Source organism: Ambystoma mexicanum, chromosome 7q (assembly GCF_040938575.1).
Source record: "Ambystoma mexicanum isolate Mex_15411 chromosome 7q, UKY_AmexF1_1, whole genome shotgun sequence".
NCBI classification, from domain to species: domain Eukaryota; kingdom Metazoa; phylum Chordata; class Amphibia; order Caudata; family Ambystomatidae; genus Ambystoma; species Ambystoma mexicanum.
In genome coordinates, this window is record NC_090941.1 from 984311259 (window position 1) to 984337796 (window position 26538).

Here is a 26538-nt window from a genome sequence, read left to right on the forward strand (position 1 = left end):
TATAGAAAAAATATACACCCAATATCACCCAACCTGTGTTGGTACTCATTTATCGACCTCTGAAGGATGAAAGGCTGAGTTGAGGCGTTTAAGAACAGACTAAATCAGTGACTCACCCCCTGAAGTGTGCCTGAAATAAACCTTTACTGAGTCTAGCAATTATTGTATAAAATTCCAGAAAGACACATTATTTGGTATTCCTATTCTTTATTATTTAGGGTCAGTGCTGAAAGTTTTAGACTTGTGGCACTCCTGTTCTGTTCTTATTTTTTTAAGGAGCCTGACCTAGAACACCAGCCACTCCAGAAGTAAAGAGCCACCTGGTGCTGGCCACATCCCAGGAGCTTGCATTACAGAAAAATAAAAAATAAATACTTAGATTTTTTTGTTTTTTTTGTAGAGGTCGCAGGCGAGACCTCAGAGGTCGCACTTGCGACCTCTGGCGACCCCTAAATGACGTCCCTAGCTTGTGCTGATTTCTCCATATCAGCAGAGTAGTTGTTCCACTTTCAATTGACTTGTGCTGATTTCTCCATATCAACCCCGGCTTCCCCCTTTTCATGGTATTTTTCCACATTCGCTGGCAATCTGTTATTCCCCCTCACCTGTACTATATGTCAATGTCCTGTCATTAGTTCTTTGTGTTAGCTTTTTTCTATTCTCGCAGCTACCATCTGTTTGTGGGCATGCCTTCATGTCCATATTCCTAGACAATAGACCCTCACTTCTTGTGCTAGACACCCGCTATCCCACTTTTCATTTAAACTTCAGCTTGTTCAAAATGCAGCAGGACCCACCTCATCGATGACTATGCTGGCTAGGGCTGATGAGAGTTGTAGTCGAAAACATCTGGAGAGCCAAAGGTTGCAGACCCTGCCTAGTCACTGGACAGCAAAAAGTTGAATCGCTCGTCTGTGGCACGCTGCCAGCTCCATGGCTTCCTCTGCGCCTTTCTCATTCTGACCCTCCCCTTCTTCTACTGTAGATAAATCAATCAATCTATGAAAGTGTATTATTTTATTTTTTTTAAACACCAAACTTCACAATAACAATCACAATTAATTAATATTGTATTCAAAATCTCATAAAAAATGCTAAATATTCCATTCGGAAAAAAAAACTGGTTCCTCAAAGAGTTTTTCCCCTAGTCAAATTTGGAACAGGCACTTCCAAAATCAAATTCAGGTTTAACCTGCACTGTCTAAAATTAAACTTTTTCATGGCTGGGACCAAAATAAAGGTTCATAAGGTTGCTGTAGATCAGGCAAAAGAAAAGCAAATGCAATGGGGTATCCAGTATTTGGCAGTCACACATGTAAAATGTTGCAGCTTGATCCACTTTTGCCCATTTTACCAATGTCACCCCAATTTTAAGGGGGCAGACAGCGGTGTTTGTCCCCCCAACTTTTATGGCACACCATTTTGTCCCCATTCATTTGGCTGGGGCACCTTTTCTTCAGATGTCATGTCTCCCTCAACATTTTCAGAGAAGCTACTCCACTGCCCCAGTAGGGGGTTAGGCAAATCTGCCTTTAGTTACCCATTTCATTTATTATTGAGTGTTTAATATTGCTGATATGCAACCCCTGGCCTAGACCAATTTTTCAGTAGAAGTTAAGCATTTATAGAAGATACATCTCTTACTTCCCGAAGTCGCTTTTTCATCACCCTCAATTTTAGAGATGGTTTCACCTTATTATTTTGCAAGGGGCCAATACTGCTCCTACCTTCATACCACTGCTTGGGCCTAAATCGGCTGAACAATGTTTGGCATATTTTAGGCAGGTTCTCCTAAAACTCATCCCTTGAGATATTTGACCACATCACTGAACTTACTTGATGACGATAAGATGGAAAGGTGCACAACTGAAGGATATCCAATTATTTTTTTATTTGCACTTTTGCTTCGAATGTTTGCATGCGCCCAAGATATTAAACTGTGAACACCGGAAGTAGCACTCTGCTGGTTTGCACAGAAACCTCCAACACATTTCGGAATTTCTCAACTTGTTTGTGGGGTATTTTGCAGCTGGTAAGGTAAGGCTGAGTGCCACACAATTGGGAGTTACTCAAAAAGGGGGTGTACCTCATTTAGAGGCCAGTCCATATACATCACCCATTCACATCTCCATGCTTCTCTCTGACACACGTTGTGCATTAGCTGTTTGGAGTTGTTTAATCGATGTTTTCATGTAGATATATGTTTTATGAAGAGGATAATATATTACTGTACAGTTGTTTTACATCTAAGTGAATAAATATAAGACTCGTGTACTTAAGTCTGAGTGTGGATTCTTGTGCAGTGCATCACTGCCATGTTCACAAACGTGAGGTGCAGATGGCCTTTGTGTGGGATTGCTGAACTGGAATAGAAAGTCATGGTCTGCATATGAGATGTAGCAGGGAGGATAATCTTTGCAGGGGTGTCCTACCACCTTCCAGTGTGGACTTTTGAGGAGGCAGTCCTGCAGGGTGGTCTGAATCTCTAGGGGGTCCTCTCTGTCTCACACCAGTCTGGATCTGTTGTGTTGGGGTGATGCGACTGTGCCTGTGCAATTCATGTCTGTGGGATCTGATGTGATTCCTCTAGGACCCTCTCTCAATCCCTCATATAATTAGGATAGGGTGTTTGAGTGTGGTATGTATGATGATATGGCAGTGATTACATGACATTACTTTTAGTGGGGTTAGAATAGATGAATGCAAAAAGAGACAGCAAATTCTGTAGTACAAGTGCAGGTTGAAAATAATACATTGGGTTTATGGGGACAGGGAACTAGGCTTTCAAAGGTGTCAGCAAAATGGATGCAAAGACAGTAGATCTAAGCGCCTTAGAGCATATACCACAGTGGTAAAATATTTACTGCAGTGTTAGGGTAAAAAAAATTAGAGAACCATAAAAGCAAGCTAGCTGGGAACCTGTGTGTGTTCAGCTATGCATGCTGGTAGCTGAACAGAACCTTTCAACAGGGTAGGCTGATGTAGTTTATAAGTCATCAGCACAACATATGGTAATATTTTGTTCCTGCTAAATGTTTAAGGTTCAGTAAATTGTACTTACAGTCAACCCTAAAACAGAATACTAATTCAAAAGAGGGAGAGTTTGTCTCATCATATAGTGCAGTACTATAAATATGCTCACCACTGTTATACCACCATACTAAATTACCACCAATTTACCCCCAATTTACCAAGGAGATAAAATATCACCCAAGTTATGTAATAGCCCTATGACAAAACCCGCTACATTATTTGGTGCATTGGCCCTATGGGAACAGACTGTAAAGCAGTTACTGGGCATGGCAAGTGTGTTCCACACGGCCATTGGTGCATTTAAAGGGAACTAATTCTGTGAAAGTAGTGTAGCACTGTACCAATAAGTCCCAAATAGAGGCCACAATTTCTGAACTGGTGAAATACCTGGAGGCAAAGTTATTTGCGCATGGGGTGTGGTCATTAGACAATGCTGTCCTTTGGCGTGACCGCATTTGTGGAGAAGTGCAGAAAGAACCATTAAATAATATGTTTGAAGAAGGCCGCATAATCCAAGTCTGCCTCTTGAGATTGTTAAGAGCTGCAGACAAAAATGCTGAAAAAGACTGCTTAATAAGGCTTTGTGCCAAGACCTGGTTTCTTTTAAATCGGTCTTTAAGACTGCAGGAAAATGATGCTGGATTACAGATCGATTTGGATGATGCAGATGAGCAGAAGAAAAATCTAAAATCGGAATTAGTCATGCCATAAAGAAATGCAATCCAAATGCAGTGAATTAGAAATGCAGCTGTCTCAGAGAAGGAAACAGTTTGAGGAGAATGAGCAGGAGCTGAAACAACTAAAAGGGGTGGTAAGTGCCATCAGACAAGATAAAGAGGACACAATTTTGGAGATGCAAATGTTCCAAAAGGATAACATGGAAATGGAAAGTGAATTTCAGAATATTGAACAAGAAATGGCCAGAATGTTACGGGAAAATTACAAAAAGGACAGGGAATTTAATCAGTGCAAAATGCAAATATGTGAAATGCAGGATGTGATTAATAAGATGGGTGATGAGAATTCTTACCTTTGTCAGGAAGCAGACCGACTACATAAAAAGTGCAAAGATTTGGAGCAGCAAATATGTAACTTCAAATCTCAGGAAAAGCAACAAGGTACCACATTCAATGGGATTGAGGTTAGCCCCACTTTTGCATGTGGGAACAATGTACCAGTGGCTATACTGGTGGCTAGGCCTGGTTGTAACGCATTGGGGGATTTGACTCAACCACTGGTGGTTGCCATCAGTCCTATACACCTGAGAAAAGGAATGAACAACAGAATAATGCAACTCAAAATATAGCAGCAAGTAGTCCTATCATAATAATGAAATCAATCAAAACTTTGATTAAAATGTTCAAAAAGGGAGGCGATTGTTGCATAGAGGATCAATTGGAAACAGTGCATGGTATATTTAAAGATCTTCAAATACCTAGGGAACAGTATAGACCATATTTTCACCCAACTCTTGACTCTGCTACCGCTTGCATTATAAGGGGCCTAAATGAGCAACAAAATATGTCAGGGGCAGAATTTGAAAAAGAGGTTAAACATCACTTCTCACCATGCCAGTCGTTGCAGGATGCAAAAAAGGCAGCGTATAACATGACAGCGAAGCCAAATATGTCACCTCTCCAGTTTCTCCAAGAATTAAAAGAGCACTCTCCAGCTTTGATGTATCTTTCAGTCCTAACTCAGCTGAGTTTAAAACTGCCTATTTTTATGGTTTACAAAAAGACATTGGGCCTCATTACGCCTCCAAACTCTGGTCCGGGTCTGGGTTTCTTGAATGAGGAATTACCGGGCCATTCCAACCTTGGAGGACCCGGTAATTCCTCATTCAAAAAACCAATCCCCATTTCCATTTGAGCCCCCATAGGGCTCAATGGGAATAGGGAGGGAGCTAATAACGGGCCCGTTATTAGCTCCCTGGTCCCCTTGCGGGACATGCAAAGGACGTCTGGTCTGACCAGACATTCAGAGCAGGTCCCTCAAGGGAACCTCCTAATAGAGTGGAATGGGTTTACCGGCGCCGTTAAACCCATTCCGCCCACCTCGTAGTGAGGCCCATTATATCACATTTAATTCGCGAATTTGATCGTGAGAAATTGCTAGAGTGGATTGTAGAACAAGGAACTAAACTATATGAGGTCGCATATTGTCACAGTGAAGAAGGTGTTAGAGTTAAAGAAGCAAAATCTAAAGACTCCACAGCAACGGTAATGGAAATAAGATCTGCAAAAATGCAACTTGAATCAGCCCAAACCCAGGTCGGGAATAATATGACATCTGATCAAAGAGGCGCGCCACAGAGAATGTCATTGCAAACACCCATGTTCCAGTCACATGATCCGAGCAATAGAGAAAGTTACATTAGCCCTAGATATATGGGAGAATGCCATACTGTGGCTAAATCAGATGATGTAGTGGATGTGTATCTTCAAAATGGCTGTGTGTCTAGTGCCACTGTCATCTTGATGTGTAAGAGTGAAATGCAAAGTGAAAAAGAGAAGCAATCCTCTGAGACTTATTTGGATCCTAATAAGTCTCAAACAGAAATAGATGAAAATACATTGCGCTTTTACTTAAAAGAAGATAAGTGCAAACAGAATGTTGACCCTGAGGTAACCACAGAAAAGCCTATTACAACACTTTCTGATATACACATGGGAGATGGGCAGCCATGGATTCATTAATGAAAAAATACGCGAATAATGGAAAGGGAGGAAATCCCAAAATTAAGAATTAAAAATCAACACGTTTTCGGGTTAGATGAGCCGCACTCAGGGAACAGAGTTGTAGGAAGATGCATGCTAAAGATTATCATTGGCCCAAAAACTGTCTGTCACAATTTGTGGATAGTGAGTGGGACACAATGATTTTTATTTGGGAAATGACATTCTGCACAGAATGTGTATGGTGTTGGACTTCCTTAATCAAAATGTGTGGTCCAGGTTAGGGGGACCTGCACCTGATTATGAAGACAAGAGACAGGCTTATCATTGTGTGCAATTGGTGCCATTTGCAATTGAGCTATAGGTGAAGAATTATGTTATCATTCCAGCATTCACCAGACAAGTCAATATAACACTAAAACACAGAAATGGACAGGAGATGAAGGATGCTGATGCATTTGTGTGCATAAATGAATCCATGAGGCAGCAAGGTATAGAGTGTGAATATACACCACTGGTGGAGATTGGGGATGGGCCCATCAAAATTATGGTAGAGAATAAAGGATGTCAGAATATTTATTTAGAAGAGAGTTCAGCATTAGGGAAGGCAATACAAAAATCACATTATATTGCAGATTTCAGTAATACAGTGATTGCGAACATCCCTGAGAAATATGTGAATGTACAGGGTGAGTTGCCAGAGTCTCTGGATTCTCAACCTAAATGGATATTCAAAATTCAGTCTGTGTATCCTTATGATTCCAGTGAGTCGTGCGCTGTTACAAAGAGAATTTTATATTATTTGATTTAAATGAAAATGAAACAGAAAAACAGCACATTGAAATGGAGAGTGATATTCCAAAATATTTAAAGATGGCAACTCTACAGAGAGATACAGCCACACGGTTAGAGGAGAGCACGGGGGTTCCTCCATTGGAGGATTTTCCAGAGTTTTCAAAAATGGTAGAGGAACAGGTTCAGACTGCAGATTCCTGTACTAATGAAGAGGATAGGAATGAGTTCAGAAGATGTTCATGGAATTTAAAGAAGTTTTTGCCAAGGATGCTTATGATTGTGGCCTAACCAATTTGCATGTTGGAACATTACCAGAGGGTTATGGTAGAGATCCGGTATTTGTGCTCCAATATCGGTTGCCATTGGCATGTTTGGAGTCATTAGCTGAGATAATTAAACATTTAGAATCCATAGGAATTCATAGTACCTCAAACACTCCCATTTTGGGTGTGTTGAAACCAAATTGTCAATGGCGTTTGTGTGCAGACTTGGAAGCGTTAAATAAAAGGCTGCCTGTTTCAAGGTGGCCACTCCCATTTATTGATCAAGGTCTCGCACAGGTTCATGGCTCAAAAGTGTTTACCACGTTAGATCTTACAGTTGGGTACTACTGCGAGCCACTGGCTGAAGGCATACAAAATTTGTTCGCATATTCGTTTGATAAAACTCAATTCACATGGTCCAGAACACCATTTGGGTATGTCAATAGTGGGAGTGAATTCAGAATATTTTTTTGAAAAGCGCTCCCGGAAGCAGCAGAAAGGGGAACAATAGTTTACGTGGATGAAGTTCTAATTCAAATTGAAAATCTGAAGAGTCACTTTAATGAGATTAGACATGTGCTTGGCCATTTACAGAAGGTGGGAGCCAAAGTATCTTTACAGAAAGCAGAATGGTGCAAAAAGAAAGTGAATTTCTTAGGCCATGAAGTGACTGAGCATGGCTTAAATCCACAAAAGAAAAAGGTGGAAGCAATACAGAAACTGAAAAATCCTACTAACCTAAAAGGATTGAAAAGTTTACTAGGGATGTCAGGCTATAACAGGAGGTTTATTGAGAATTACGCCGATATTACTCAACCCTTAACTAAATTACTGAAGCAGAGTGTACCATGGAAATGGGGAAAAATAGCAATCTGAAGCAGTAGCTAAATTTAAAGAATGCCTCATGAAGGCGCCATGTTTGGCCTATCCCATTAAAACCAGGATTTCTCTGAGGAAATAGGATTCACAAATCAGTGTATGTCAGCTGTATTATCTCAGAGGTATGATCTAAATCACAAAACTATCGCCTATGCGAGCAAGGTTTATCTCAGGTTGAAACTAAACTTATTGAATATGAAAAGCCTTTTCTGACCACTGTGTCGGTGTTGCAGCATTTCTGTCCCATCATTCAGGGAGAAAAAGTAATTATTGAAACAAATCACCAACCCTTGCAGTTTTTGCAAAGTAAAAGAATTAGATCTGGTAATTTGGCACAGTCCAGAATTACTTCCTGGACATCGGCAGTACAAGGATTCCCTGTAGAGGTAAGGTAGGGACAGAATAAAAGGAGTCCAGTTGCTCAAGGGATAGCGGATCTGCAGGATGAATGTACATCTGATGAAACAGAAATGGAACCCAATTTGAATGAATGTGAACAATCTCCACGCAAAGCTTTTAATGAAGAGGTTTGCAAATATTTAGCAACAGTGTATGTGAATGGATGCGCATATCATGTGGAAAAAAATGAAGAAAAACAACTTGTGGCAGGAATAGGAAATATTTGGTTCAAATGTGACAGTATTCCAAGAGCGAGCCTGAGAATTGGAGCTACAAGTAGCCAAATAGCAGAGCTGGCTGCCATTTATAAAGTGATTGCTACTGCCATTAAAAATGCATTCAAAGAGATAGTTTTAGTGACTGATACTGATTATGCGCAAAACAGTTTCGTGGAGTATTTGCCTAGCTGGAAGGCGAAAGGTATGCTCACATATAACATCAAAAAAAACTTAAACATGGGAAAATTATCCAATCTTTAGACAAATTAGTGTCAGAAAATGATTTAATAATACACCAGAGGAAAATATGGGGCCATTTAAAAGCACCAGCGGAGGGCAAGGAGGGAAATGACAAAGCAGATCAATTGGCCAATATTGGTGCAGTCATGGGAGAGTTATTTCCCATTGAACACTTACTTGGTGAAATACAGGTAGATGCGATCACACGCTCCAAATCTCCAAAAGAAATCAAACAGCCTGTAATGCAATGGAGTTATGATACCCCATATGAGGATTTAATTAAAGCGCAAAAAGAACACCCAGTGTTAGCCCTATTTTATAATCATTTGGTAGATGCAGAACAAAATCCTCTGTCTGAAAATGATTGCAAAGGAAAAGAAGAACTGAGGGTACTGTTTAAGTGCAAAAAGAGAATTAGACTACAAGTTGGTTAGATGATTGGGGAGTCTGTAACAGGTCAAATACAATTGGTGGTAGGATTGATGTTACAAACATGCTCATGACGCAATAACTTCAGGACACAGGGGTTCACACAAAAACTTTCGAGATACTGAAAGACTATGCATACTTGCCACGTATGTCCCAAGATGTTGAACTGTACACCAGAGGGTGTCTGGTATGTGCACAATTTCAGCCCGTCACCTATGCCTAGGGCTCCATTAATGAAAAGAGAGTTGACCCTTCCATGGTCAAATTTGCAAATCGACTATGTTGGGCTTGTAAAAAGATCAGCTAGGGGCAATAAATATTTATTGACTGTGGTATGTCTGATGGTCAAATGGGTGGAATGTATTCCCACACCGGATTGCAGTGTACAAACAGCAGCCACATTGTTGGTGAATCACATATTTTCAAGGTTTGGTTTACCCCAAAGGAAAGAATCAGCCCGGGGGGAGTCATTTCACTAGTGCCTTCCTTTATGAGCAAGGCGTGGCAGATATTGGGTGTAAAGAGGAAACTGCACATATATTATAGACCATCTTCATCAGGGGGGCGGTTGAGAGATGCAATAGATCTATAGTAGATATACTCAAGAAATGTGTAGCTGCGGCAGGCTCCAGTTGGGATCTTCGGTTGTCCTTAGTATTAATGGCCATTAGATCGATTCCCGCTAAAGCAACAGGCATCAGCCCTCATGAGATATTGACAGGAAGAAAAATGGTACTGCCACAACACTTATTGTACAGGACACACGAGCAAACACTTGTGAGTGCCTCCACAGTTCACAAATATGTGGAGGAATTGAGGAAGCAGTTGCAACATGCATTTTCATTTGTACGGCGGAATCTGGAGAGAGCTGCTGAAAGTGCAAAGACCTATTATGATAGAAAGACATCTGTAAAAGAATACAAGATAGGTGATCAGGTGTAAAAATATCACTTTGGGAAAAACAAATATAAAACCCCTAAATTTCCCACCGCATGGCAAGTGCTGTTTCAAATTATAGACAAAGTATCCACTGTAGTGTATAAAATTATCAAGAAGGAAGGTGAAATGGTGATAGAGCAATTTGTGGTTATGAGGTATCCTAATATTGTGTAGTTGTTTTTTTTTGTATGGATTTCAAGCAATTAATGGGAAATGGTAAAGGATGTTAAAAACCTTTGAAATATTATGGAGGGGTGTGTTTTTAAAAATTATTTTGTGTGCATGGTGTGAAATATTGTTTTATTTTGTATAACAATAAATTTGATTTCAGGTGTTCCAGTATGGCAAATGCAGGGAGCCACTGTATTTTAATCATAATTCCAATTTTATTTTCAGGCCTTGTAGCAGAGGAGGGATAGAAAATGATTCAATACAAGGTATTTAATCGCTTTCTTTTCTATTCACTCTAGAGATGACTAATTACCCCAGCAGGGCCGGATCCTTGGCGCGCTGCACCCTTGGAGGGTGGCATGGGAGGAGGCTCCGGGAAAGCCCCCGGACCGAAGAAAGGGATGAAGATAAAGAACCCGAGATGCCAAAAAGATGACATCTGTGGAGGAGGTTCTATGAAGTGCCGGAATGAAGGAGTTCTACTGTTGACAACAATGCGTGAAGTAGTTGCACAGAGACTGATTGCCAGAACATCCCAGAGGCATGTTCCTGTGTATTCCGGATAGCAGGAACTGAAATTATATAATCTTCATTTTGTTTTGTTCATCTTCACTTTTGTTCAATTTCCATTTATTGATTACGGTGCTGTGTTCCACAAAAATGGAGTTGGGCTGTGGACAAAAGATGTTGTTTATTTAAAAAAAAAATGTTGTACATACATACTGATATTATATTCCATGGGAAAGACTGCTTATTCCATGGAATGCATGCATGTGTGTTTATTTTATATGGACTTTCCATTTCTTCATTAATCAGATGTGGACTTCAGTTTGGAGTACACATTTCATTTTATTTCTTGTTCTTTCCATTTACGTATGGACATCCAAATATTAACACTTCAGTCAAGAATGCATGGCTGATATTCTTTTGGTTACATATGGACATTTAAATGTGGACACTTCAGTCAGGAGTGTACATTTTATTTTATCTTGTTACATGTGGACATGCATATGTGGACTAATGACCACATTTTATTTTATTTATTTTTCTTTTACTTTACGTATGGACGTTCAAATATGGGCACTTAAGTGGAAGATACACATATTTTATTCTATTACTGTGTTAATGCTTTCAATTTGTTTATGTTGTTTATGGAAAAGGAGGGTGGAGAATGTTGCGTTCTTCCAGAGAAATTGATTGATTACTATTCCTCCCGCTATGATGTCACGATCGGTCACAGCTGTCGGAAAGGGAGGGAATGTAAGATCCTATGGCAGTGATTACATGACATTACTTTCAGTGTGGTTTTTATTGATGAATGCAAAAAGACAGGGAATTATGAAGTACAAGTGCATGTTAAAAATAATACATTTGGTTTATGGAGACATGGAACTAGGCTTTCAAAGGTGTCAGCAAAATGGATGCAAAATAAAGCAGATTTAAGATGCACTGAGCACATGTAAAAATAATTCATGTTAGAGTTGAATTCACCATCTGTGTGTATTCTTGCATTGATGAAACAAACTTAGATTAATTAACTGACCGTCCCTAATAAATAATATCCCATTCAATGATTAGTCCTCCTGTTAACATTGAAATGCAAGTGAGCACATATGGAACATTCTGCTGTTTCATTTTGTGGAAGTAAACGTGCTGCAGAAATTGATGGGCTGTCTTTTATATTCATAGAGTTCATGGTTCTTGCAGGAAATACGTTGATACATATGCTCTCGTGGTTGATTGGGCAGAGAGCTCAGAATTCTAGAAGTTGCTGAGGTGATGGGAAAACATCAGAAAGAAGGCAGGTTTAGTTTTGAATGACAGGCATCAGGCATAAATACAGGGAGCAGAAAACAGAGTGGGTTTGTCTTGATGCTGGCTTTCTAGAGAAAGGGCAGAGGGAAGCACAGAGCTGACCCAGCCTTGGATGCTTCTAGGACTCCGATCTTCGGCGGCACGAAAAGGAGTGCAGAGTTTGTAACACTCCTCTGCTGGTAACCCATGACAGAGACAGAGGGATTTTCCTGATAAAAGCACAGTAGTTTCACAGTTTAGGGAGAGTAGCTGTACATTGAGGAGAGTACAGAGAGAGAGAATTATCTTTGCGGTCAGATAGCAGAAATAGATCATTAGTTTCAATTGAATCATTGTTTTGTTTTCTTTCGCACACTGATTTAACGGAAAATGAAAAAAAGCTTGTGCCATGCATGTTGGTGTCTCTTCTCTTAGAAAGCATGTTTTGTAATCTCATCATGCTCCAAGTTTTGGTAAGAAAAAAATAGTATGTTCTCACTGTATATGAGCTGGTTTATATGAGCTGGTTTATGTATTTTCTACAAAGGTGTTGATTGTGTAACAAATGTATTGCAGCATCTATTTTAAAATGATAAATGCATAAAGAAAATAATTGCATAAAGAAAACAAAAGTGGTGGGATTGTTTCATTGTGTCTCTGGTAATTATTCTCTAGATGTGGGAAGGTAATTAGGAAGTGCCTTAGAGCATATACCACAGTGGTAAAATATTTACTGCCAGTGGAAGGATAAAAAAATAAAATTAGAGAGCCATAAAAAAAGCTAGCTGGAAACCTGTGTGTGAGTGTGTTCAGCTATGCATGCTGGGAGCTGAACAGAACCATTCAACACGGTAGGCTGATGTCATATATAAGTCATCAGCACAACATATGGTAATATTTTGTTCCTGCTAAATGTGTAAGGTTCAGTAAATTGTACTTAGTCAACCCTAAAACAGAATACAAATACAAAAGGGGGAGCATTTGTCTCATCATATAGTGCTGTACTATGAATATGCTCACCACTGTTACACCACCATACTAAATGACCACCAATTTACCACAAAGATAAAATATCACCCAAGTTAGGTAATAGCCCTATGACAAAACCCCCTACAGGTAAGAGGGTTTTAATGATTGGTAGTAGGGGTTCCGTAACCAGTGTGGCTTCCCAGGTCCTTCCTTTTTTCTGTGGTGAAGAACTGCGTGGTGGACTGCATGGTGAGTAATCTGTAGAGCCAAATAGGGGCCGTAGACCTTGTGTATGTCTCAGAAAGTCCTGGCAAGAGGTCAAACAAATAACAGCTCTCCCAATCATCCTTAGTTCAGGTTTGTGTGGAGGTGGTCCTGACAGGGGATTCAAAGCCTTTAGTCCCCTCCTGTTCACCTATCAGACTTTGTTGGTTCAGGCAACGGTGTGTCTGTGTGTTTGTGTGTATCTGTGTGGTGTCAGCATGAAGGACAATCCGATTTCCTAGAAATAGTGTGTTGGTGTGTGTCAGTGGGCGTTCTTGCTGGGGGGTGGGAAGCTTGTGGCATTTCCAAAATCCAGCCTGTATGTTATGGTATAGGTCAAATTGGTCACTTATGTTCTTGAAATTGTCTTATAGTCAAGGTGGCCTGCCAACGCTACCTGAGAGTTGTGTCCTTTGTGTCAGGGGCTTGAGAACAGAGATGTGCCCACATAGCTGAGAGGAGAAAAGCAAGACAAGAATCTAAGTGCAAGGGTCCAGGAGACTGGAACCGAAGACTAAATGAAGGACCGAAATGAAGGAACAGCAGACTGTACTACCTGTATACCTGGAACAAGATGTTACGCTCACCTGACTCCCATGGAGGTGCTGGCCTGGTTCGCGCTGCTGTGACCTCTTCTAAGGTGATGCGCAGGGTTCGGAAGACGGACTGGACCGGGCCCCCAAATCTGGCTTGTCTGGCTCGCAGAAGTATCCTTCTGTAGGCGATAATAGGGGATTAACTGTCTGCGGGGTAATGCAATCGGCCTCCCACTTTCCCCTCTCACCCTCCTCGAAACCCTTCTGTGATTTCTCGTAGCGTCTCACCTTAGGGTCTGGAAGGACGAGCTCTCCATCCTGCTTCTGATGCAGGGGCGCGTCGGTATCCAGTTACTTCACTGGATTTTCGGATTGGTGAGAACCAAACTTGCTTGGCTTCTAGGTAAGTATTTTTGATAAGAGGTTCCCCTTGTGTCCATGCATTAATGTACTAATGCTAGTGTCTTTTTCCCCATAGGGGCCGGGGTACGGAAATGCCAGGATGCGGCGCAGACCCGAAATGAAGAGGGAATGAATCAACAGGTAAGTCTTAACATGGAGATTTAGCTTTCCTTATTCCCTTCTCTCTCTCACCTTTTGTTCTGGTCTTTTTCTTCCTAGGCGCTGGGGCGTGACTGCGAATCTGGATGATCGCTGCTGAACATGTAGGCGCCCTGTAAAGGTGAGTGGAATGCGGCGCTGCAGCGATCGACGCGATGAGCTTTTAAATTAAAGTCTTCCTTTTCAGGATTGTCGGCGAGATGTCTCCGGGATGCGGTTTTAGCGGGTAAGGACTTTTCCTTCTTCTGTTCTCTTCTTCTCTTCCTTTGCAGATGATCCAGGATGCTGGCAAGCGTGGCAGAAGTCAGGATGCAGGAGCAGACACGGTGAGCGTCCAGCTGCTAGATGCAGAACAACGCGAAGCACGTGTGGCTGTTCGGGTGGGTTTTAAATAGCCTTGGAAGAAGTTCCAGGTATGTATCCTTCCTCCAATCAGGTATGTATCCTTCCCCGACCACGCCCGGATGGTAAAATAGTCCCACAGGTAAAGTAGTTCCTTTCAGGCTTCAAGGAGGCCGGGATCCTGCAGCATGGTCTGCATCAGGTAAGTGCACCCAAGCATTCCCATAATGAGCCTGGCACCAGGACTGATGTCTTTTATGAGCCTGGCGCCATAAGCGCCAGGACACTGTCCAAAGGGCCCCTATATGGGGTTGCTGGGTCCTTCCTTGGGGACTGGATGTCCGCTTTCGGGGACGCCGGGCTTGAACCGGCTCCCCGGGAGTGGGCATCATGACAGCACTCCCCCCCCAAGGCCCCTCCCAAGGTTGTTCCCTCCGGGGGTTTTGGTTTGTCTGGGAAGAGTCAGTGGAATTTCCTGACTAATGGAGGTGCATGCACATGGTCGCTGGGTTCCCACGACCTCTCCTGAGGTCCGTACCCCTTCCAATCAATTAGGTAGAACAGTTTTGACCTAAACATTTTTGAGTCTAAAATGTTCTTCACTTCGAGTTCGGGCTCCCCATCTATTAGAATAGGTCCTGGAGGTTTGAGTAGTCGGGTTCCGGGTACCAATGGTTTCAGAAGTGACACATGAAAAACAGGGTGAATTCGCATACTAGCTGGTAAATCAAGTTTAACAGCCACTGGGTTAATTATTGCCGTAATAGAATAAGGTCCCAGATATTTTGGGTTAAAAGTTCGAGGCCCTTTGATTGGTAAATGTCTGGTAGCTAACCACATTTGATCCCCAATCTGATACAGAGGTGCTTCACTCCGATGTAGATCAGCATTCTCCTTGTATTTTCTCTTGGCTTGTTGTAAATGCGTAGTTGCCTCTTTGAAGGCTTGGGTAATTGTAGAATGCAGATGTTCTACTGCAGGCATTCCGAGGTTCTGAGGTGAGTCAAGGTTTGAGGTTCGAGGGTGATGCCCAAACAAAGTATGAAAAGGACTGTGGCCAGTTCCAGAGTGTACCGAATTATTATATGCGTATTCGGCTATCCAAAGAATGTCTTTCCAGTTGCTTTCAGATTGCTGTAACATACACCGTAAGTACTGTTCAAGGGTCTGATTTGTCCTCTCGGTCTGACCATCGGTCTGAGGGTGGTGACTGGTCGATAATCTTACGTCGATCTGCGCCATTTGACAACATTTGCACCAGAAGTGGGAAATGAATTGGCTGCCCCGGTCAGAGATTAGTATAGATGGGAATCCATGTAGCCGAACAATATTTTCGAGGAATTCTTTGGCTAGGACAGAAGCTGAAGGTAAACCTTTCAAAGGAATAAAGTGGGCCATTTTGGAAAACAAATCCACAATTACCAGAATAGTATTGTACCCCGAACAAGGAGGCAGGTCCGTAATAAAATCCATTGATAGGGTGTGCCAGGGTGCTGGTGGTATGTCTAGAGGTTGAAGGAGACCGGCTGGTCTTTTCTTTTGACTTTTATTTTGGGCACAAACACCACAGGACATCACAAAAGATTTAACATCTTTTCGCCAAGAGGGCCACCAAAATTGTTGTTTCACCTTTTCCTCTGTCTTCGCAATACCGGGGTGTCCTTCTATTAATGTATCATGATAACCGGAAATAACTAGTTCGTGTAATTCCTTATGTGGCAGGAATAAGCGTCCTTGGAAATAAGGTAAACCATTATCTATGGTAAAGTCTGATCCCTTTTGTATCCATTCCTGTAAGGTTGTAGGGTCCAGGAGTTGTTTCACTCTGGCTTGAATGTCTTCAAGCGTCTGTAACGAAGTCATGCCTAGAATTCTCTGTTCGGGAATTATTGGTACTGGTTCTGAGTTTGTATCATATTCTCCCATTCCAATTCGGGATAAGGTGTCTGCTTTGCCATTCTTAAAGCCAGGTCGATAGGTAATCACGAAATCAAATTCAGCGAAAAACAAAGCCCATCGGAGCTGCCGAGATGACTGAGCCTTGGCGGTTTTCAAATACTGTAAATTCCGGTGATCACTGTGATGGTATATCGAGCGCCAAGCAGATAATGCCGCCAGGCTTTAAAAGCGGACTTAATAGCTAACAGTTCTTTGTCCGTGATTGCATAATTAACCTCGGGTGCCGAGAATGTTCTGGACCAAAATGCTACGGGATGCAGTTGGTTGGTTTCGGGATCTCTTTTGGGACAGGACAGCTCCCATGGCTAGGCTGGATGCTCCCATGGCTAGGCTGGATGCGTCAGTCTCGACGACATAAGGGAGATCTGGACGCGGGTGTTTCAATATAGGTGCAGAGGTAAACTTAGCTTTTAAATCCTGAAAGGCCTGCTCGGCTTCTTCAGACCATTCAAAACGTTTATTTTTCCTCAAGAGTGCAGTAATGGGTTGTACCACGCGTGAAAATTCCGGGATAAACCTGCGATAGAAATTGGCAAAGCCGAGCATGCTTTGAACCCCTTTTACAGAGCTAGGTGATGGCCATTTGAGGACGGCATCCACTTTTCTTGAGTCCATTCGGACTCCTTTGGGGGTCAGGATGAAACCTAGAAACTCGACTTCTGTGGTATGGAAAACACATTTCTCCAATTTAGCAAATAGTTTGTGTTGGCGCAGTTTTTCAAGTACTGCTCTGATGTGTTTTCTGTGATCAGATTCCGAAGAGGAGTACACCAGAATGTCATCGATATATATACGACAACACAAACATCGATGAGTTCCCGAAGGACATCATTCATAAAGTATTGGAAGGCAGCCGGCGCGTTACACAATCCGAAAGGCATCACCTGGTACTCGAATAATCCGTATTTAGTACGGAAGGCAGTTTTCCATTCGTCGCCTTCTTTAACTCGTACCAGATGATAAGCCCCCCGGAGATCTAACTTGGTGTATATGCAAGCGTCCTTCACCTGGTCAAGGAGTTCAGGGATCAGAGGCAGAGGATAACGGTTTTTAACCGTTATCTGGTTCAATGCGCGGTAATCGATACAAGTTCTAAGGTTGCCTTCTTTTTTGGGCACGAAGAACAAAGCCGAGGATGCCGGGGACTTTGACGGGCGAATAAAACCATTAGCTAGGTATTGATCCAAATATTGTCTCAAATGCAGATTCTCAGGTTCGGTAAGGGCATAAATCCTGCTACAAGGGGGTTGTGCACCGGGTACCAGATCGATTTGGCAATCGTACGATCTGTGAGGAGGTAACGTGTTGGCCTGTTCCTTTTGGAAGACGTCCTGAAAGTCTTGGTATTCCGGAGGTAGTTGCATGGAGGCAGAGGTTACAGATGCTAGATTAATCTTCAGGTTTTCTGGGTAGCAGGTTTGTGTACAATCCGGGAAGGTTATTCTCTTAGCTCGCCAATCAATTCAAGGATTATGTGTCTCTAACCAAGGGATTCCAAGAATAACCTGAAACTGTGGAGCCTTGATTACATCAAACACAACACCCTCCCGATGGCCGTCGGGACCAATAAGAGTCACCTCAGTAGTGGAATGTATTACCGGTCCAGAGGCAATTTCAGTTCCATCGACTGTAGTGATGACATCTTTGCTGGTTTTAGGACGGAGAGGGAGGTTAATCCTAGAGACCAATTCACGATCCACATAGTTTCCAATAGCCCCACTATCGATGTATGCCTTTATTGCATGCAACCGCTTAGGCTGTTCTGGATCTACGAGAACCATTGGCACAATGAAATGCGAGGTCTGAGAGTTAGTTTTCAAGCTTGGCAAGCGGACCCCTACACTTGTCGGGCGGAGTCGTTTCCCGAAACAGAGTCTTCATGGTTTTTATCAGCGCCTCCTACCGCCTTTCGGGGCGGTTTTGCCGGGCAATCTCGTAGAAAGTGTCCAGAATTCCCACAATAAAGACATAATTTTAACTGCCGCCTCCTTTCACGTTCCTTTTGAGTTAAGGGTCCTTTAACCCCTCCAAATTGCATAGGCTCAGAGACAGTAACTCCCTTGGGATTAGCATGGGTCTTGACCAACACCCGGGTCTCAAACCTGGACCAATCTGCCTTTCTGTTTTGAAGTCTGTGATCCAATTGGACCACTAAGTCTATATACTCTGTGCATTCTTGGGGCGGATTTACAACTTGGGCCAAGACATCTTTAAGTTCTCTGCGAAGGCCTCGATAAAACAACGTGACTCTTTTATCCTCTGGCCATCCCGTTTCCACAATTAGTCTATTAAAGGTTGCAATATAGGATAGGAGGTCCTGATTGCCCTGTCGCAGGGATAGAAGTTCGTCATCCAGAGCCTGCCCCTGAGAGTGTCGAGCAAATAACCTTTCCATGCTTTCTTGAAACTTTTGAAAATCACGGAGAATCGGGTCATCTTGAGTAACCAGTGGAACTGACCAATCGGCAGCGCAGCCGCTGAGATATGACAATACAAAGGCTACCTTGGTCTGATCATTAGGGAAGGCCCCAGGTCTGCATAGGAAGTGCAAACGACACTGATTCATGAATACGGCGAATCGTTTGGGGTCCCCAGCAAAGCGTTCGGGTGGGGCCAGCGGCATGTTTCCAGGTAGATTAATCTGCACAGGGTTACTGGAAACCACAGGAGCGGGGTTCCCTCCGGAACCGGGTAGAGTAGTTTGCCCAGCTTGACCTTGCAAAAGCTGTCTGGCCAGGTCATCAGTTCTTTCCTTTGATATTATTAATTCCCTCCTGAGGGCATTAGTCTCTTGACAAGCAGCATGTACTTCGGCCCGTAATTCCCCCAGTAATTGGGCCAACTGATCAGTCTCAGAACTTTCCATAGCGCCTGGGTGGGAATTTGTAGGAAGGCTTCGCGTTCTGTTACCCTCACCTGACTCCCACGGAGGCACTGGCCTGGTTCGCGCTGCTGTGACCTCTTCTAAGGTGATGCGCATGGTTCGGAAGACGGACTGGACCAGGCCCCCAAATCTGGCTTGTCTGGCTCGCAGAAGTATCCTTCTGTAGGCGAAAATAGGGGATTAACTGTCTGCAGGGTAATGCAATCGGCCTCCCACTTTCCCCTCTCACCCTTCTTGAAACCCTTCTGTGATTTCTCGTAGCGTCTCACCTTAGGGTCTGGAAGGACGAGCTCTCCATCCTGCTTCTGATGCAGGGGCTCGTCGGTATCCAGTTACTTCACTGTTCCCCTTGTGTCCATGCATTAATGTACTAATGCAAGTGTCTTTTTCCCCATAGGGGCCGGGGTACGGAATGCCGGGGAACAGGCACCGACCCGAGATGAGAGGTGAAATCCTTGTAGAAATCAGGTAAGTCTTTAATGAGCGTTTTTTGGTAATGTCTTTTCATTCGCTCATTAACGCTGATGTCTCTTTTTCCCCTTAGGGGCCGGGGTCCGGAAATGCCAGGATGCAGCGCGGACCCGAAATGAAGAGGGAATGAATCAACAGGTAAGTCTTAACATGGAGATTTAGCTTTCCTTATTCTCTTCTCTCTCACCTTTTGTTCTGGTCTTTTTCTCCCTAGGCGCTGGGGCGTGACTGCAAATCCGGATGATCGCTGCTGAACATGGAGGCGCCCTGTAAAGGTGAGTGGAATGCGGTGCTGCAGCGATCGACGCGATGAGCTTTTAAATTAAAGTCTTCCTTTTCAGGATTGTTGGCGAGATGTCTCCGGGATGCGGAATTTAGCAGGTAAGGACTTTTCCTTCTTCTGTTCTCTTCTTCTCTTCCTTTGCAGGTGATCCAGGATGCTGGCAAGCGTGGCAGAAGTCAGGATGCAGGAGCAGACACGGTGAGCGTCCAGCTGCTAGATGCAGAACAACGCGAAGCACGTGTGGCTGTTCGGGTGGGGTTTAAATAGCCTTGGAAGAAGTTCCAGGTATGTATCCTTCCCCGACCACGCCCGGATGGTAAAATAGTCCCACAGGTAAAGTAGTTCCTTTCAGGCCTCAAGGAGGTCGGGATCCTGCAGCATGGTCTGCATCAGGTAAGTGCACCCAAGCATTCCCATAATGAGCCTGGCGCCAGGACTGATGTCTTTTATGAGCCTGGCGCCACGGGCGCCAGGACACTGTCCAAAAGGCCCCTATATGGGGTTGCTGGGTCCTTCCTTGGGGACTGGATGTCCGCTTTTGGGGACGCCGGGCTTGAACCGGCTCCCCGGGAGCGGGCATCATGACACAAGAACACTCAGGAGTAGGATAGCAAGCACTGAACTGCAGAATGATAACAAGGAACTGTAACTATGGACTGGCATAACAGGGGCAGGAATGCAGACAGATAACAAGGAAACTCAGGACTAGAATCTAGGAAGGTAAAGCCAGGTAACACGGTCTATGGGCACAGAACAAGGAACTGTAGGCAGGGAACAAGATAATTGGTGGTAGAGAGCAAATAGCTGCAGACAGGTAACAGCAGACTGCCAGAAGGGCTGAAGTGCAGGAAGGTGCAGGATGGTGCAGGGCAGAAGACAGGGAAGTGAAGGCAGAGTAGAAGGCCTGCAGGTCAGGGAGCACAGGGCACTGGAACAAGAACAGGTTATTAAATTCTGACCTGCCCTGTGCTGAATCGTGTTCATTAGCAGCACCTGAGGCACCACATTTGAAGCTCTGGTCCTGGGAAAGTGAAAGCAACAATGATCTCTAAGGCTTCTGAGGATTGTAGTTCTAAGACTGCTGGATATGAATAGCCAGGGAATGAGAACTGTCACATGGCACATTATGGGAGATGTAGTTTGTCAAATTCAAAAAGGAAGTACCAAAGTCTTGCAAACCGAAAGGAAATACAAAATTATTAATAGGTATTGTCCGGGGAGGATTATGGTAATGAGTCCAAAGTAGTGAACAATGGGTGCCAATTGGTACTCCAGTGGCACATTCGTGACACTTTGACATGTTTGTGGATCCTCTGTGATGTCATTTCAAGCAACAGGTAGAATGTAAGAAGCCAGTCACAACCCAGGTCATTGAAGTAAACACTGTCCTTTGGGGTGTTATCAGCTCCTAACAGGGGGTCAACGAACCAGTGAGGAAAAGCAAAAAGCAGAAGCAAGAAGTAGGAAAAACATAGCATTAGGGCTCTGAGTAAGCAGAAGGTATTGAGACACAATATGCTCTCCTTGTTTTCAGCTCATATGGGATTTCAGGTCCCATCTAGAGCAAGAGTCACTGATTGTTGCATGCGCTCAACTGCACATGACTGCAGTTCCACCGAAGTCCCCGAAGGTGGCGCATGAGGGTGTCATGGCTGTGCCGACTCAGTGGTTTGCTCCTAGCCACGCTCTTCTCCATGGCAGATACCCGCGCCTGTTCCAACCTCTTTGAGTCTGGCGCCAATGTAGGTATAGGTGCCAGTAATCAGGTAAGGTATGGTAAGTGAGGCAAGGTGTGATATAGCAACCGTGAAAGGGGATTGGGGGGATTGTAAATTGAGTAATGAGAGGCTGATGTGAGGAAACTGCAGGGTGATGTACCCTGGTGATCGAGTAGTAAGATTCTGGTAGGCATTTGATGCTATCATCCAATCCTGCATCCCAGGTGTAAGCATCGGTAGTCTGGTAAAAGCAAAAGGAAATATCGAGGCTGAGTACACCAAAAGGGAATACACCAAACACGGGCTTATAAAGATTCACAGATCTTTATTCTATAACTGTACAGTTTACAAAGAAACAAAGTATCAGATAGCTATCTGTCAGGATCCACGAGCGAAAGATAGTAGTGGTGGCTTGACACATCATGATGCAATTTAGGCTTTCTGACAATATACCCCTCAAGTGTAAATAAGGACAGTTTGAGGTGAGTACTGCCCGAAATAACGTACACCCTGGTACTTCAACAGCTGGCTGCAAGAAAATTAATCAGCCATTAACATGACGCTAAATGCAATGGGAACTCCAAAGCAAGATACTGAACTGATGCTCACAAACAAGAAAATCAGACTGGGACCGAATGTTCCAAGTGAGATCAATGAGTACCCTGAAAGCAAAAAGGAACTATTACCAAGAGTACAAGGAAGGAACAAGTAATAGTCTTGTGCTTACAAAATGAGTGTCCTGGATGGTCGCTGCAGAAATGTGGGAAATGAGTTGGCAGTCCAGGAAACACAATGTCTTTGGTTTTCCTATACCCGCCGGCACGAGGATGCCTAAAAAGTTAATTGATCCTGGCGGCTTAAATACAGGTCACCTGACCTTACGCACGGGACGGCGTCGTAGACCTGAGCGTCTACGCGAATACCATGGCCGCCAGTGTATCCAGGGTAACCCATAGTCATAGCAGACCCTCTCAATTTGGACCCAAAAACGTTAGTTCCCCTGGGTTCAGTAGACAGTTTGTTATTACATGAACTCCTCCTCTGATTATCCGACGGGGCATACAGTGGAACCCTGACAGTTTCCTCACCCAAAGATGCATCCCCGGAGCGGGCAGCCATGAAGTCAGATAAGAGACGAGGAGCATGAACATTAGACTCAAGTTCCCAGGTACGCTTCTCCGGACCATAACCCTCCCAGTCAATAAGGAAATGACGAACTCCCTGCACCAACTTAGTATCCAGAATGGCCTTAACCCCCAACTCATTTACTCCTTTCACCGGAGCTGGATGACAGGGGAGATGGGTACTTGCAGGACATGGCTTTAGCAGAGATACATGAAATACCGGATGGATCTTCCATTGGGAAGGTAGATCTAAACAGACCATCAAAGGATGGATCACTTCCTTAATAGGAAAAGGTCCCATGAAACGAGGCACCAAACATGTACGACCAGGCAAATGGAGGTTCTTGGAGGATAACCAGACCAACATTCCAGTTTGATAATCAGGCGCCGGCCTCCGGTGTTTGTCGGCGTAAAGTTTGGCTTGCTGTTGAGCAGGCTTTAAATGATCAAAACCATTTCCCTATTGAGATGAAATCACAAATGCAAGCCTGGGCTGCCGGATTTTCAGTGGTAGGTATTAGATCCTCAGGAAATGACTTAGGATGGAGACCGTAAAGGGCAAAGAACGGAGAAGTACCAGTAGACGAATGTACTGAGTGGTTGTATGCAAATTCTGCCGCCCCCAGCACCTTTAACCATGATTCCTGATGCTGGGTAATCAAACAACGTAACAATTGTTCCATAATGGCATTAGCTCTTTCGGTTTGCCCATCCGTTTCAGGATGATAAGCCGTAGAGTAGCAAGCATCAATGCCCACTGCAGTAACCAGGTGGCACCAGAAACGGGAGGTAAACTGTGAGCCACGATCGGTACTGATGATCTCAGGGAGTCCAAAACGACGGAACACATTGTGCAAGAACATATCTGCTAGAACCGGAGCAGTAGGTATACCCTGGTATGGTACAAACAAGGCATCTTGGAAAAGTAGTGAACCACCACCCATATGGTATCATAACCTTGAACATGAGGTAGTTTCACCACAAAATCCATAGAGATCATCAGCCAGGGTTTTTTTAGGAACAGGGATAGGCTGAATTAAACACATAGGTTTAGACACAGTACCTTTGCACTGAGCACAAACTGAGCATTTCTTGATGTAATCCGAAACATCATTAACCATAGAAGGCCAGAACGCCCAACGTTTTAACAATTTGAGCGTTTTGTGTCTCCCTGGATGTGCGCCCATCAAGGCATCATGATACCATTGCAGGGCCAAGATACGTGTTTCTGAGGTAGGGAGATTCAACCGTACTTGTACGTAAGGCATGGAATTGACGATATGTATGTCAGGATCATGAGGTTCAGGAGGGATCGTCTCCATCCAGGATGTAATCATACCCTTCAGGGATGAGTCGATGGTACAAGAACAAATGACAAACGATGGTTGTAACACAGTGCTTTCCTGGTGAGGCGTCAGATCGCCTTCATTCAATCTTGATAATGCATCAGCCTTAGAATGCATCTTGCCAGGACGATACGTGATCTGGAAATTATACATGGAAAAGAACTCATGCCACCTTGCATGGCGAGCGGTGGTACACCGTACAGACTTAAGAGCAAGAAGATTACGATTATCAGTGAAGACTTGTACGGGAGTAATAGTACCCAATAGATGATGTCTCCATACCAGGAACACATCGCGTATAGCCAAGAGTTCATGTTCTGTGATTGTATAGTTCATCTCGTACTTAGTGAGCCTTGTGGAATGGTATGCCACAGGAAGTACAAGACCGGTGTCTTCATATCTTTGGGACAGCACCACTCCTACAACCAAATCCGAGGCATCAGCCTCAACAATAAACAGGCGCTTTTGATCTGGGTGTTGTAGGACTGGGGCAGAGGTGAACATGGACTTTAGTGTTTCCAAGGCTGTTTGGGCTTGATCAGACCATACAAAGTGTTTCTTAGCACTGGTTAATGCAGTCAAGGGTGCTGCGATGGCTGAAAAAAGTGTATGAACCGCCTGTAGAAGTTTGCAAACCCTAGAAAAGACTGAAGGGACTTAACATCCTTTGGGACAGGCCAGTCCAAGATGGCTTTTACTTTATTCTTGCTCATCTTCACCCCCTCACTGGTAATATCGTAGCCTAAGAATTCCACCTGGTCAACATGAAAGACACACTTTTCCAATTTAGCATACAGGTTGTTTTCATGCAATCTCTGTAAAACATTGGATACATGTTTGACATGTTCCTTATAGGTAGAAGAATAAATGAGAATGTCATCAAGATAAACAACCATGAACCGATCCAGTAAATCCTTGAAGACATCGTTGATGAAATACTGGAAGGTGGCTGGGGCATTACAAAGGCTGAATGGCATAACCAGGTACTCGAACAGCCCATACTTGGTTTTGAAAGCTGTCTTCCATTCGTCGCCTTCTCTGATTCTCACTAGATTATATGCCCCCCTTAGATCAGGCTTGGTAAAATACTTGGAAGAACTTAGTTGATCCAACAGAACAGATATTAAGGGAAGCAGATACTGATTCTGTACAGTCGCAGCATTCAATTCTCTATAATCAATGCATGGGTGTAAGTCTCCCTCTTTCTTAGGTACAAAGAAAAGCGGTGATGCTGCTGGAGACCTGGAGGGGCGGATGAACCGCGTCCGCAGTGCTTGATCTAAATACTCTTTTAGTTTCACATCCTCCTTTTGTGTAAGCGAATAGATTCTTCCAGAAGGAATACGGGCATCAGCCATTAATTCTATTGGACAGTCATAAGGGCAATGTGGAGGTAGTTTTTACGCATCCTTCTTATCAAACATGTCCTTAAAAGAATCATATTCTTGTGGAAGAAGCATTGTGGTAACTGCCCCAATAATTAAGGCTGAATCTAGGAGTCTAGCACCAGGGCTTCCTGACTCCACCACATCTGTGTGCCAAAACTCCTGACATTGGTCTGAGGTAAACTTGACCGCACGTGACCTCCAATCAATGGAAGGGTTGTGTTTAACTAGCCATGGTAACCCCAAAATCAGTTTAAGTTGAGGAGCTGAAACGACATCGAACTGAATGTTCTCCGAATGACTGTCACCAATCTATAAGACAAGGTTGATGGTTTGTTCTGTCACCAGCCCAGAAATCAGTGAGGTACCATCTACTGCATTCACTAATTCTGTTGTTTTCTTGGGAAGTAGAGGAATGGAATGGTCACGTACAAATTGTGTATCCACATAGTTCCAGTTGCACCTGAATCAATCATAGGTTCAACAGACCAGGTTTTCTCAGGAGTACAAGACAAAGTAGCCAACACCGAGAAAGGAACCGAGGATCTGGGGTCCATGACAGCTTGACTCGACAAAGGGACCCCTTCTATTGTCGGGCTTTGCTGTTTCCCGCCTTCTTAGGTTTCTTAGGACAAAGTTTCAGGAAATTACCTGATGAACCACAATAGAAGCATAAATGATTGAGCCTTCGAAGCTCCCTTCCTGAGGGAGTAAGCGGACCTCGAATTGCACCAATTTGCATCGATTCTGAGGTTGAAACAGGAGTCGCTGGCATAGGAACAGTTAGGCTGGATCTTTGTTCTCCTTTACGTTCCTCCTGGCATGGGCATCGATTTGTAACACCAGTACTGTTGCCAA